Below are 12045 nucleotides of genomic sequence, written 5' to 3'. Positions count from 1 at the left end.
TATGACCTTATAGATGATGTTTTTGGCTGCTGTATCACTTTCCATCACTTATTAAATCGTCTATTGACTAAGTTATAGTAGACTAAATTTAACAAAGTCAAAGTTTTTTAATCAAAACAATTTGAACAAAACCTACTCCCCCATGGAGAAATCAGGAAATCAAACAACTGAAAAGATACTGCAGGAGTGCTGAGAGAAGGTGGAGAAAATCAAACCTAACAGTCCACTACGAAATATTACGTCAACATCTTAAAACCTACAGTAACGCAGTCAAACAGGCAAGAATTTTCCACTTCAAAAAACTAATCTCTGACAATAAAAACAATCCCAAATTCCTCTTCTCCACAATTGATATTTTAACAAACAGTAATTTTAACAGATCACCTAAGACAATAACCAATGCCCTTTGTGAGGACTTTGCAGACCACTTCAGAAGTAAAATCAATGACATCAGATCCAGTCTCTTATCGCAACAGATTTTAACTGTCGACACACCTGGATCACTGCTTTTACCTGAGGAAACACTGGAGAGTTTTGCCCTGGTTGATGCGAGGACACTTGGTCGAGTTTTCTCCCAAGTAAAGCCCACAACCTGCCTTTTAGACCCAATTCCCACACCATTTTTTAAAACATTTTATGGATTCTTTGAGGAACAGCTACTGTACATGGTGAATTGCTCTCTTCAGACAGGTGTCTTCCCGGCCTCCTTGAAAACGGAGGTGGTGAGGCCCCATCTGAAGAAGAACAATTTAGACCCCAACATTCTTAATAATTATCGACCTGTATCCAACTTACCATTTTTAAGCAAAATTTTAGAAAAACTGTTTTTTAACCAAGTAAATGATTTTTTAAATACAAATAACACTTTAGAGAAGTATCAGTCTGGTTTTAGGATGAACCACAGTACTGAGACAGCCCTTTTAAAGATTTTAAATGACATCAGGTGCAATTTTGATAACCATAAAGTCACAGTCTTGGTACTACTGGATCTAACAGCCACCTTCGATACAGCAGACCATCACATTTTATTAAATAGACTGAGGCACCTGGTCAGCCTCTCTGGTACTGTTTTTAACTGGTTCGTCTCTTACCTTACTGATCGACACTTCTTTGTAAGTATGGATACATGTTCCTCAGGAACCCATGAGTTAAAGTGTGGGATCCTCCAGGGGTCAATTTTAGGCCCAACTCTTTTTAATCTCTACATGCTTCCTCTGGGGGATGTCATCAGGAGACATGGCATCAGCTTTCATAGTTATGCTGATGATACGCAACTGTACATCACTGTGTCTCCTGATGACACAGGGCCAATTGATGCCCTTTTAAACTGCATTTTAGATATAAAGTCATGGATGGCAGTGAATTTCCTGCAGCTCAACCTGGACAAAACAGAGGTTTTAGTCACTGGTCCTGAAGGCCAGAGAGAGAAACTTTTACCAAAACTACAGGATTTTAAACAACACAATCTGTAAAAAATCTGGGTGTGATTTTTGACTCTGAGCTCTGTTTTATTCCACATATTAAAAACATAACAAAGGCAGGTTTCTACCACCTTAAGAATATAGCCAGAGTCCGCCTGTTTCTCTCAGGCCAGCACAGAGGTGCTGATGCATGCTTTTATCTCCTGTAGGTTAGATTAGTCTTCCCAAAAAGAGTATCTCAAATCTACAATTATTACAGAATTCAGCTGCACGAGTGCTGACGAGGACCAGAGGGCGGGAGCACATTACACCAGTTTTAAAATTGCTGCATTGGCTTCCCGTGCGCTTCAGGATCTATTTTAAGGTTCTTTTATTAGTTTTTAAATGTCTTAACGGTCTTGGGCCATCTTATTTATCTGACCTGCTTTTTCCACATCAACCCTCGCGGACCCTGAGGTCCTCCAGCACCGGCCTTTTAACCATACCACAGTTAGGACTAAAACACATGGGGAGGCGGCATTTAATTATTATGGCCCCCGATTGTGGAACAGCCTGCCGGAGAACCTCAGAGCTGCAGAGACTGTTGATGTTTTTAAAAAGAGGTTCAAGACTCATCTTTTTAATCAGGCTTTTAACTGATCTTTTTATTTATCTATTTTAAATTCCTCTTATAACCGATTTATCCATCTATTATCTATTTTTTATTTATTTTTTATATTCTTACCCTTCCTCTTTTTATGTTCTTATCTCATTTAACCTTTATCTTTTGTTATTTTAGTTAGCCTATAGGTTTTAGTTTTGATGCATTTTATGTCTCTGTTTTAGATCATTCTTACCTAGCTACTAACTCAATTTTATGAGCTAAATAGCTTTTTGTTGGGTGGGAGGATTGGGTTTTCTCTTTTCTTTTTGTTTTCTGTTTGGATCTTTGTTGTTTTTAACCTCTGTGAGGCACTTTGTGTTACTGTTGTATGAAAAGTGCCATATAAATAAAGTTGATCTGATTTGATTTGATTTAATCAAAGTATAATCAGGAGGAAAACAGATTGTGTTGTGTGATTTGGGAGAGGTGGATAATGAGGGCTGAACTCTCCATTAGATGATTCAACAAAACCCTGAAATATTCTGATGTTGAGATAATGAAAAACTAGAATGGGTGTTCACTTTTGATGTGTTTATTAGTTTATTAGATTTCTCTCCCTATGAAAGATACAAGATGGAATTTTATATGTGTTTCAACTTTACTGATGTTGCATAGATTACAGGCACAAATACAACAAAACACTTCTAACCAGAGGTGCAGAATGATATATAAAATATACAAAACAATCAGTAATAAAAAGTAAAAAAGTATTGGTTCTGTAACACTACACAGAATAGATTTAAATGGATATACACATAGAACATGCTGCTTATTGTAGTACCTAATTTTTCTATGATGTTTGAATATTGTTTTAGTCGCAACTGTCTGGTCAGTAATACACAGTACTCATTTTAGGAAAGTCTTCAGATAAAGTGGGTGGCTCTTAAAAGGGCCGTTGGTTTAGTATTAGAAACAGCATCAATGTTTACTTGGAGCTGGTGTACTTGGTGACGGCCTTGGTGCCCTCAGACAAGGCGTGCTTGGCCAGCTCCCCGGGCAGCAGCAGGCGGACGGCGGTCTGGATCTCCCTGGAAGTGATGGTGGAGCGCTTGTTGTGAGCCAGACGGGAGGCCTCACCGGCGATGCGCTCAAAGATGTCGCTCGAGTTCATGATGCCCATGGCCTTAGACGAGATGCCGGTGTTGAGATGGACCTGCTTCAGCACCTTGTACACGTAGATGGCGTAGCTCTCCTTCCTGGTCCTCCTCTTTTTCTTGCCGGTCTTGCAGACGCTCTTAGACATGGCTTTCTTTGAGCCCTTCTTGGACGCTTTCATGGTGGTTTCAGGCATGGCTTCAGCCAGATGTTTCTCTCAAGTCGTGTGACGTGTTCAAGCACAGAGGTATCTATTTATAGCCAGTTCATGTAAATATTAGCAACCACTTCTTGATGGATGGGGAAAATTGGGTTTAAAGATAGTGAAATGAAAGAAGTTTAAAAATGAGCGAACAAAGATATCTGTTACAACCACTGCGTGAACACAGTTAAAACTCAGCGTCTAAATTATTATTTTTTTATCAACTGTGTTTATACCTCCCCCCAAAACAATCATGACCTCAGAAAAAGTATGTACTAAACTTATTTGCTGATTGTAAGGTCACAAACAGATTTTTAATGTATATGTAGTGTCAAAGCAAACATCATCAATTATTAGTTTGATATGTTGTATCAGTTATGTGGTTCAGTATGAGACACAGTGGTGAACAGATATTACAGCTTCCTAATTACCATAGGACTGTATACATGTAGGTATGTATGGTATAGGTTCACTCCTTGGCAGTCCAGAGTGGAATGATGAGCTAGTCTCAGTGTGTGCCGTTGTGAAGGACCCCAGTCTGACTTAGGCGCCCGGCCTCATGCCTGTTCATTTACCTCATGTCTCTGGTTATTACTGCCCCCTGGTGGGGAATTCTGTACATCAGTAATATGGATCTTCAAAGCAACTAAGGCCTAGTCCATACGAGCATGGGTATTTTTAAAACCGAACTTTAAAAAATCTGCGTCCATACGAGCAGTGTAATAAAAAATACCTCCATCCACATGACACTGCAAATTCCACTATCAAGCAATGTAATACACATGCCAAAGCAGTAGGTGGCGATATAACTCCTAACTGTAAGGCCATTGTAGCCAATCAGAAGGCAGTAAAACGTCATTACCGGAAAAACAACAAGTGAACTACTATGCAGTAGGAGCAGTCTCCGTAATAGCACACTCTTGCGCTTGTGTTGCTGGATGTGGTTGAGTAGCGTTAGTTGTATGATACAGCCACAAAGTGCTGATGTGCTGCTAAATAGCAGCAGTATTTTGTTTAGGTCCATCCTCAAATCGTCTCTCGCACACACTGGATCGGGTAATAACACAGCTGTTTTCTGTTTACGTCGCACACTGTGACGTCATACAATGGAGACGAGACAAAATAACTGCGGTTATCCTGTCCACACTGGACTTTTCCAAAATGTTCACCCTGGACTCCGGTTACAAATAACTCCGGTTACAGGGGCCCAAAACTGCGGTTACGTGTGGATGAAAGGCCAAACCGTGAGCAAAGAGTCACGGTTATATAAATACCCGCGCTGGTGTGGACAGCCCCGAAAGCAGCTGTCAGATAAATGGAGTGGAGGAAAAAGTTGCAGAAATAACCTATAAACCAACATAAAATGGAAATATTATTGGACACTTCAAAACAGTGCTCAAGCCTACTTAGATACATTCCACCACTGAAAACACAACTGTAAGAAAAACATGTTTATTTATATCAATTATGATAAGATGTGAAAAGAACATTTAGCTCTTGGAGGTTTGTTTTACTTTTGTAATTAGGCAATATAAAAATTAATATTCAGTACTTATACATAATAAATATTTAATCTAACACTATTTTTTTTGTATTGAAAGGATAATAAATGGGAAAATGCTCTTTAAGGATGATGTGGGTGGCTCTTTAAAGAGCTTTTAGTGAGTAGTTTGTTGATGAGACTGATGACAGCTCACTTCTTCTTGGCTGCTGCTTTCTTGACTTTGGGCTTGGCTGCCTTCTTTGCGGGGGCTTTCTTGGCTGCAGGGGTCTTTTTGGCCACCTTCTTGGGGCTCTTGGTGGTCTTTTTCGGGCTCTTTGCAGCCTTCTTGGGGCTCTTGGCTGCTGCCGGTTTCTTGGGAGACTTCTTAGCGGCTGCTCGTGGCTGCTCCTCCCCTTAGCCACCACAGCCTTGATGGCGGTCTTAATGCGGGACTTGTTCTCCACATCATAGCCTCCGGCAGCCAGAGCCTTCTTGAGGGCGGACGCAGGATGAGCTTGCCGACGCTGGGACCGGTGTTCTTCGGTCTAAGCTCTTCTTCTTGACGACTTTGGCTGGAGCTGGGGTTACATCTGCTATACTCTGCAGTGATGTTATTCTTGCTCAGTTACGCATGAGAGTGTCTGACTGGATTATTACCAGCTCCGAGCAGGGGGCTCCCCTTAAAACACCATGAGCCCGTGGCTCCTCTGTGCAGTGTGACAGCTGGAGCACTTTAAGTCTACGCCCACCTGGTGTGTGGGCCCCACCCACGGTCTCACCTTCGCTATAAATTGCGTTGAGACCATACAATCAGCTCCCATTTTTCTTCAGCAATCCTGCAAGCACATGAGAATTCAGTTCTTCTACTATGACCTCCAGGAGGACATCAGACAGCGACTTGACCTGCCTGTCCGCTATCATCAGAAACTTCGACCTACGCAGCCGCTGTGAGAACTGCCTGGGACGGGAACATGCCAGCCTGGCTCTCAATCCGCGGTCATCATGCCTGTACTGTGCTCTCCTTCCCCAGGCTGAGAAGCAGCGATGAGCAGACGCTTTCGCCGCTGCGGCCGGGGATGTGTGGCCGGTGTGGGACTCATACAAGGTCGATGAAACCCTGGAGATACTGAACCCATCTGAGGGGCTGGATTCAGACGACTCCGCTCCCTCCATCCATGGATCATGCAGCTCACCCCTTGCTTTCCTTCTCCTTTCGGGGAAGGTGGAGATCGGCAGTGGCTCAATGGATATACACCCAGGGGACTCTGGGGTCTCCTTCTCTGTTTCTACCTCCCTTCTGGTGATCGGCGGTCTCCTCCGGGAGATATCTCCTCCCAGTGATAATTAAAAGGCCAGTGTGTAAAATGGGTTGAAAACCGTTGAAAACAGTGACATTAGTGGTCAAATTCTAGATTGCAGGGCTCACTCGCTCACCCCTCCCGGTAAATGACGGTGGCCTTGTAGGGACAAAAAGCCTTGCGCAGACATGAGTTTTTCAGGAGTAGGTCTATCTAGCGACGAGGTGAATGTTTATTTAGAAATCTAAACCATGTTACGACATTGTAATGAATCCCTCATGAGCAGGAGACCAGAGGAGCGTTCGGAAAAAAGGCCAGTTTATTTGAGCACTCCAAAAACTCCGGTAACACTCCAGGGGGTAAAAGACTCTGCCCCAAACTCTGACTCTTCTGGCGTAACACACACACTCCATACACACATTCTCGTTTACGATACCTAGCGGACACCCCCTCCCCTCTCTGCTCAATCTCCAGCCCGCACACTGACTGACAGCGTAGCCGGTAAACAGAGCTCAGCTGTTTATTTAGCCTAGCAATATTTCCGGACTATAGTAGCTGCAATGGACGACTTTGAACGCGATTTTGAAGAGTTTCTTGTAGCGGACACAGATCCAGAGCCATACCTGTTTGAGCCGGAGCATACAGATGAGGAACTCCATGTGTTGGATACTGAGCCGGCGAGAAGAGAGGCTGAATCCTCCACTCCCATTTTGCTGCACAGAATGGGATTTAGTGCTACTGCTACCATCGTTGGGGAGATACATCATCAGGAGGGAAAGCTCCGCAGAGAGTGCATCACAAGGAGTGAAGTTGCGTCTTCTTTTCCTCACAGATGACGTTCGGGTTCATTCTCTCCTGTTGTGTGGTAAGTGTGGTCCATTCGCAAACTTTATAACTAACAACTCAAAGTACACGTCAAATAAAATTTCTCCAAACACGTTTCTTGTTATTTTAGGTAGTTATTATCACACTAATGTATGTTCAAGTGTCCATTTCCCCGATAAGTTGGTTTTAATTCGTTATTTGATTCTATAAACAGTCTGACCATCTCGAGCTTTTATTTTGGTACTTCCGGTGACCGGCAGTGTGAATTTGCATATTAGCTAAATATTTAGTTTCACCCAAAACATTTAGATTTAACATTTAGATTTAGATTTAGATTTAATATTTAGATTTAACATTTATATTTATATTTATATTTAGCATTTAGATTTAACATTTATATTTAGATTTAGATTTAATATTTAGATTTAGATTTAGCATTTAGATTTAACATTTAACATTTAGGTGCCACATTTAATATTTAGATTTAACTATTTAATATATTTCTAAGTTAACAAATATTGCTGTAAATGTGGTAAAAGGTGACGTTAAAAAAATCACAATACTTTTTTAAACATTGTTTGAAGCTAAATGTGGCAAAATGTTGATGTTATTTTCAGCGTGAGACACTTTACAAACGGCACCCCATACTGTACGACCTCACAGCTAAAGACTGGAGCTCCGACGCTACATTACTGCCTCCAACTTCATCGCTGGATATAACAAACTACCTCGTTTATGGTATCAGCGTTTACACATATGAACGATTCAGAAACTATAAATCTCTCGAAGCTCACGGACATTTCACGAATGGCTGGGTGCAGCAACTGTTCACATTTCGACCGCAGGACTGTGACAACACACTCGTCACTGCAAAGGTAAGCTAACTTGGCTGTAATCAAGTGAAGTTATGGTTGGTGGTTACGGTTAGTTTGCTTGTTTTGTCTGATTTGCTTTACTTATTTTAATTGTGGGCATAAAAGATTCATGTGTATTATATTATTGTGAAAACTCTGATTTGAACATTGTTGAACAGTGTGCAGACCTATTTTTTGTACTTTTGTATCTGTTCTTCTGTCCAGCACCCAGTATTCAATGTTTTTGGATGTGCGTGCTGTTTTTTGAATCTACAATATTTGAATGTACAAGTATCTGTGAATTGTTGACAAATTTGCACATAGTTTGCACTAATGTTTTTAGCACAATTGTTATTGCACAATATATTGTTTCAGTGTTGAAACTGCCATGCAAAGATGTGCAATTCTCTCACTACAGGACTTGTCATGTGAAGTAGGACAAATGTACTTGAATTTACTTGAACACTTTATGCTACAACTGTTATTTATATTACTTGGCATGCACATATTTTGTATTTTCTTGTACTGCTATTTTATCTGTTTACCATTGTGCTGCTGCTGTGTTTTGTTTGTGAAATAAATTACATATCTAAAAAAGTAAAACTGTCAAGCTTCTCATTTTGTTAGCAAACATCATATTTCCTATTCAGTGTTTATCTCCACAAGATTTTTAAAATGTAATTAGTAATGAAGAGTAATTTTCATTATCAAAACTAACACTAGTTATTTATGTGCTTAAGAGAGGCAAAGAGTCAAGAAGACTTCAAAAATGTAATTGACATACTTTATTATTCATGTTTAAGTCATGTACAAAAATGTATAAAAACTTTGCTTGCACAAATAGTACGAAAAGAAAAGAAAACTTCCAAGTGTCTAACTCAAGTGTCAAACTTTTGTTGGCTTCCGAAAGGGGGGCATACTGGAAAAAGTTTGGGAATCACTGGTCTAACTGTACACATACATAGTTCATCATCATATCGTTGTTCATCATCCATGTTTCTAAACTATTGTTGGGCAATGGTTTGTCGGGGCACAGCACACAGTGACAACCTTATCCAACATTGTGGCTTCTTCACCTTCACATGGAAGAATCATGTTTATGGGTATGGTTCCTGTCATTTCCAATGACCCTTTCAACATGGATTCTCAATTGTGCTATTTTTCTAGTTTCCTCCACATCTCTAGCTGCTAACTGACAGTGGCCTTTTGTAAATGCTGGGAGTTTGACCTCTGCACACAACATGCCCACACATTCCTGTATGTCAAAACCTTTGTCAGCCAAGACAATGTCCCCGGGCAACAAATTATCAAGAAAACCACTGTTCAGGGTTATATGTTTGTCACTTGTACGACCTCCCCAGCCTTTTGATAAGAAACAAATGGCTCCCTTGAGTGTAATACCTATTAAGTACTTCATAGTGTGGTTGTGCTTGTAGCTGGAAAACATTTGAGCACGTGCTTTCAGATTTGATGGTTTCTCTGTGAAAATTTCAAAACAGTCAATAATCACTGCCACTCTGTGTCCAAAGGCCTCCACAAACTGATGAGGCATGATTTTGTGCAGAGTGTCTCTATCTGGCCATACAATGGAATGCCTCAAGTTTGCATATAAAAAAGACATCATTTCATTGAATGTTCTGTACACTGTCTTGATGAGACAGATGAGCTAGGTGTTGCACAGGCAGATCCAATCGAAGGCACATGAAGGTTAACAGAAGCATTTGAAAGGGAGTGAGAATTTTCTTTTGACTGGGTATGAGAGGCATCAAAAAATGGAATAATGCCATAAAGGTTCCCAGGTTTGGCAGACCTGTATAGTACTTTACTTTTTCATCATCCTCTCCAAAGAAACCATCAGACATCCTGCGCTCATTAAGCTCACGCCGCAGCTCTCTGTTTTCTTCCAACAGGCGGTTTACTTCTGCACGCCTGAGCACACACAGGTCACATTCAGTCTGTGTCACATCCTGACTGGTGTTGTGTGTCTCATCCTCCGTGATTAGCTGATCACTTTCTTCACCAGCATTAGGTGTCCCCTCCTCACTCTGTTGCTCACTGTTTTTTTCACCAGGCTCAGATGTCCCCTCCTTGGTCTGTAGCTCTCCAATGTCTGCATCTTGGTGGACCCCCATCTCTGGTGCTTGCAGCGTCTCTTTCCGTAGCTGCTCCCATCTACTTCGTCTTGCAGAGCGTGCAGTGTTTGTCGGTGTAACAGATGTGTGTCCCAGATGTAGGGATGGTGCCCAGTCTGGGTCAGCCTCCATCATTTCATAAGCTGGTTGACCTGCAATCACATGTTAGGTTTTATTTAGAAAGCTAGTTAACATTGGATGCTTCCATGACATTTCACAATCGTAACCACTTAATCAGACATGCTACCAGTTAACCATCCCATCAGATCTCTCAGATCACAAGAGGAAATCTCATGCATTGATAAATATTTCTGTGTTATTATGCATTTTTGCTGTTTACCTTATCTTTAAAATCATTCACTTTGTAATGTTTTGATATAAGATGATAAAATAAAATGATAAAATAAAATACACACTGATTTAACACGAACAGATTAGCCCAGACTGCCCTCTCTCTTTGCCTGTAGTTTACAAGTGATGCTAGCTAGCTAGCTAAGGTTAGCCAATGTGAAAATAGCGACTTTAGAAAGCAAAAACCAGCATATTCAGTAACATTACTTAAACAAAAAAACAACTCTCTTACTTGCCTTTATGAAAATGCCGAGAGCAAACACGCATGAAGGGAGATATGGTGTCGAAAGTGATGCCCTTCCGTCTCACCGCTGCGACCCAGGCCATCCGACGCCTCTTCGTTATTTCCTCAACCTGCTGTCCATAACCTCTTTTCTAAGTGGGAAACCGAAAAAATCTCATGTGGTGGTCAACTTTTCTGCCATTTCTTTCGTGTGACTTAGTATGACAGCCTTTCACACAACACGAGTGTCCCATTTTATCAAAGACAATGTTCACTGTTGAGTTGTTTACAACGAGTGACCCTCCAAAATGGCGATTCGACCCACAATACACTGCGGCTGTCACAAGCATTACGTCACCTGACAAAGACCGATTAAGTAGTCTGCTCAGCTGTGGCTTGTGAAAAACTCGTGATTTTAACTGTAAAACACATTAAAGCATAAGCATAAATAATTGATTTAATATCCATTTCTTTGGTAAGTGACCATGGTATAAGCGGGTTAACTCCCTTCAAGGTGTCCATTATCAGGAATTCACGGACTTCGCAGAGGCGTGAACCGTCCGACGCGAAGCGGAGGTTGCCTCAGTCCATTAATTCCTGATAATGGACACCTCATTCGTCGGGCATTAACCCTTACATATTTATATAGTATTCCACTCAACATGCGTAGCCTACTTTAAAATCCACTACAGTTAGAATAAATCAGGTAAACCATTTTGGATCTTGCTGCATTAATAAACAAATTTTGTTTCTTAAAATGAAGTTAAAAAACAAACGAACACACAAAAAAGACAACCACAAATCCATTTGTGACACATTCAGAAAAGTAGGCCACACACAGTAGTTTGGAGGTATTTAGACTGTATTTTCAACATCTTGAGGCTGTTGTATCACTTGTAGCTTACAGAAAAAGTAAGTTTATTATTATTATTAATATAACACACTGCAGAAAGGTTTTGTTTTGTTGATTGCACTGATGTTGGTCACTAAGGACATCTCAGTGCATCACTGGGTCATTTGTGAAATACATTTACATTTTTGAGGAATCTCTGATGTGATGGATTCACCAGGTTAAATATATATAGCCTATAATGTGCAACATTAGTATATTAAATATAAGGATACTTCTTCACCTCAGTATGATAGATAAAATGCACACAACATGTTGAATCTTGTTTATCCAGTTACAGTGTTTCAACCAGCTCAGACTGCAACAATTCAAACCCAAAATGTGTCCAACTGTAGACACTGCACCACCATTGGACAAAGAGGAATGGGGATGAGAGCATGTATTTAATCACACACAGTACATGGCCCTCTGTGTGAGGAACCTGTCCAGGGTGCTTGTGCACACATACTTTTTTCTGCTAACATAAATGTTTTCATTTATTTCTATTATTAAAAACATGTATGTTCTGTTACACACCTCGTTTGGAACTGAGTCCTTTAAAATCTAGTAGTAGTAGTAATAATAATAATAATAATAATAATAATAATAACGAGGACATGTTCACGGTC

The 12045-nt window shown here is 40.6% G+C and overlaps 1 protein-coding gene and 1 pseudogene across 1 annotated transcript in view; one reads left to right on the top strand and one right to left on the bottom strand.

Annotated features, from left to right (window-relative positions):
• The window catches only part of LOC125887275 (uncharacterized), a 753166-nt pseudogene that overhangs the window by 80661 nt on the left and 660460 nt on the right, over positions 1-12045 (top strand).
• The window catches only part of LOC125887943 (histone H3-like), a 33811-nt gene that overhangs the window by 1411 nt on the left and 20355 nt on the right, over positions 1-12045 (bottom strand). The window lies entirely within an intron of this gene.

Source organism: Epinephelus fuscoguttatus, linkage group LG4, assembly GCF_011397635.1.
Source record: "Epinephelus fuscoguttatus linkage group LG4, E.fuscoguttatus.final_Chr_v1".
NCBI lineage: Eukaryota > Metazoa > Chordata > Actinopteri > Perciformes > Serranidae > Epinephelus > Epinephelus fuscoguttatus.
This window is presented reverse-complemented; position numbering and strand designations above follow the sequence as displayed.